Genomic DNA, 3,147 nt, shown 5'->3' with positions numbered 1-3,147 from the left:
CCCCCCCCCCTCCTCACCCCTCCCGTCCGAGGGGAGGACGAGGACTGCGGGACAGGGAGTGGCCGCTGACACAGCCCCAGCCGCGGCGACCCCAGCCCAGCCCGCACGCCCTTCCATTCCCCGACGAGGCCAGGGCGCCCGCACCCCGCACCCCGCACCCCGCACCCCGGCCCGGGCAGGACCCCTAGCCCGCCGCTGGGGAGCCGCGCGTCCCGCCCCGGGGGCTGAGCGCGGGCCGGCCGGCAGGGGGCGCAGAGCGCGGCGGGCGGGGCGCGCGGGGCGGGCGGGGGCCGGGCCAGGGCCGCGCGGGACGGGGGACGAGCGGGCAGCGGCCGGCGGGACGGCAGCGGGAGCCGAGCCGGGACTGTCGCGCGGCCGCGCCGGCGATGCCGCGCCCCCGGGCCGGGCTGTAGCGGGGCCGGCGGAGCGCGCGGGCAGGCGGCCATGGAGGTGGTGGACGAGACGGAGGCGCTGCAGCGCTTCTTCGAAGGTGAGGGCGCTCCACCTCGCGCTGGGAACCCCCTCTCACCTCCCCGGGGACGGGGACCCCGACTTGCCTTCACCTCTGGGAACCCCCGGACGCCTCCTCTAGGCTGGGGCCCCCCTGCGGGCTGGCGCAGCCTCCGGAGGTCACTGCCCACCTCCACTGAGCTGGGCTCCCGGCTCCGGCCCCCCAACACACAACTTCTCTGGAGTTGTGTCCCCGTCCATGCCTGCCGGGACCTGCAGCACCCCAGCCCCCAAATTCGGATACCTCCAACCCAGAGTCTGGGGACCCCCTACTGTGCTTCTCTGGAGCCTCACCCAGGCCGGGACCCCCAGAACACTTGCTGGAATCTTCCATGTCTCAGGCTGGCACCCCGGCCCCTAGCGTCCCCCCCAGCGGCTGGGACCACCGCCTAGAGATGTGCCGACTGGTGTGCCTTCCAGCTTGCCCCCCGCACCACCACCCACACGGCCCGGGGTTCAAGCCCGGTGCCCAGACCCCAGGGACCTTCCCACTAACTCCCTTGAGACTGGGACCCCCTTCAAGACCGCCACCCGCTTCTGCAAGGATGCCCCCTCCCCCAAGGCGGCAGCTCCCCTTAGCAGCTCCCCCTCCGCTACTCGGGCTGGGACCCCTTCCCCAGCATCCTCAGTGGGCTGGGCCCCCCACCCCTACCCCGGAACGCTCTCCTTGGGCTGGGACCCCCTTGAGTGGGTGTCCCTACTGCCAGCCCCTTCCATGCAGAGACCCTCCCAAAGCTGTGACCTGCATCCTGCCAGGTTCCCCCCCCCCCCCCGCAGGCTCCTCAGGACTCTGTTGCCCCCCCCCCCCTTGTCCCTGGAGCTTTGCCTGCTCTGACCCCACCCCCTCACCTTGACCCTGTCAGGACCCTCCAGGGCTGGGGTCTCCACACACCTTACAATACTTCCCCCCCACCAACCCCACACACACACACACACAATGGTGTTGGAGGTCTCATGCATCTGACCGCTCCCCTCTCCGTTTCCAGGGTAGCCGGCCCCTCCTCCAGGGCTCTGCCCCTCGGGGGTGCTGGATTCAAGAGGGATGGGACCGAGGGGGGCGGGGGCCGAGGTGCAGGCTGGCATGTCCCAGCCTACCCTGCGGCTCAGACCCTCACGGAGCACCTGGCCAGACCCCCTCCACCAACTTGGGGAGCCCAGCCCCTGCCCTACCCTCTCCCCAGTCCCTGAGCCTACACCCTGCTCCTCGGCGCATTCAGAACCCAGAACTCAGTGACCCAGAAACTTCCATCGGTGTGAACCTGCCCCTGGGAGGCAGGGGTGACCCAGGGCCATGGGCCTGGAATCAGGACCCCAGTTTCAAGCCCAGTGCCCAGATCCCAGGTCCCTTGAGGGAGAAAAGACGGCCCTCCGTTTTTTCTGCCTCCGTTTCTCCCTCTGGTGACTTGGGGACAGCAGCCTCTGCCCCCTCCTGCTTGCTGAGCAGGCCAGGCAAGGGCACCCCCAGGCCTCAGGCCTCCCCTGCTGGGATGCTGGGCGCTCCGCACACCTGGACCCCACCACGTCCCGTGTCACTAGATCAGATGGAGGGGTTGGGCCATTGAGAGTCCTGGGCGGCCCCCCATCAGCCCCAGGGGTTCTCGTTCTCCCCAGACACTGTTCACCCTTTAGAAGCCTTTGGGGGTCTTTAAGGGTGTTGGGGGTTCCTGGGGAGTCAGGAAGAGGAGACTAGTCCTGGCTTGGAAGGTACTCTTTTGGGGGCGCCCTGAGCCTGCTAGTGCCCACGGGCCAAGCCCCCTTGCTTCCTGCAGATATCCCCAAGCCGCTGGGCCCTGGCAGAGGGATGGCCTGGCTGGCCTGGCTCCCTGGCTCCTGAGCCAAACTTTCCCTCCTGGCTTTGGGTGGGGGGTGGGGGTGGGGGCTGACGCCACAGCTCAGCCATGCGGCTGCCTGGCGGGAGGCTGTGCTGCTCCCTCCGGAGAGATAAGAGGAGACTCAAGAATGTCTGTGGGGAGCAGGGTGGTGTGGGCTGCCCGTGGGGAGGGCCGAGGGAGCGGGCGGGAGAGGGTTCCCAGAGGCCGAGACGGGGAAGGTGGGGTGGGCGCTGAGGGCAGGGGTCTCCGGGGCCACGCGGGAGGGGACGGCCCGGCAGGGACTCGGGTGGGCAGTGGTGTATGGACCCAGCGTGGGTGTGAGGGAGCTCCAGGGAGCGGCGGGGCCTGGGCGTGCTCGTGGGTGTACGGGTGGGAGGGCGGGGTGGGAGCGGTGCTTCGCGCCGGGTGTGTGGGAACAGCGTGTGCTCCTGCCCTCGGGGCTGGGGCACCTGCGTTCTCACCTGGCCCCTGCGCGGCCTTGGCCTCTCCCCTGGACAGTGGGTATCAGGGGCAGGGGCTATGCTTTCTGCTCTGGGGAGCATGGGGCCCCTCGTCTGGCATGGCCCACTCTCTAGGCACGTCAGGCCTCTGTCCTGGTCCTGCCCGTGTGGGTGGGCCGAGCGGCGCCCGCCCCGGGGTGGTGGGCCGAGGGCTCAGGCGCTTTGGGCCTCGGGTGGGAGGCTGGGCAGGGCGGCCCCTCGAGGCTGGTACAGCTGGGTCCCCGTGACCACCCTGCTAATCCCCTGGAGGGAGGCTCCAGGCGCCCACAGTCACCCACAGGCAGAGAGGGGACCCTCCGGGCAGG

Source organism: Eptesicus fuscus, chromosome 13, assembly GCF_027574615.1.
Source record: "Eptesicus fuscus isolate TK198812 chromosome 13, DD_ASM_mEF_20220401, whole genome shotgun sequence".
NCBI classification, from domain to species: domain Eukaryota; kingdom Metazoa; phylum Chordata; class Mammalia; order Chiroptera; family Vespertilionidae; genus Eptesicus; species Eptesicus fuscus.
The sequence above is the reverse complement of the archived record's forward strand: the minus strand, read 5'-3'. Positions refer to the sequence as shown.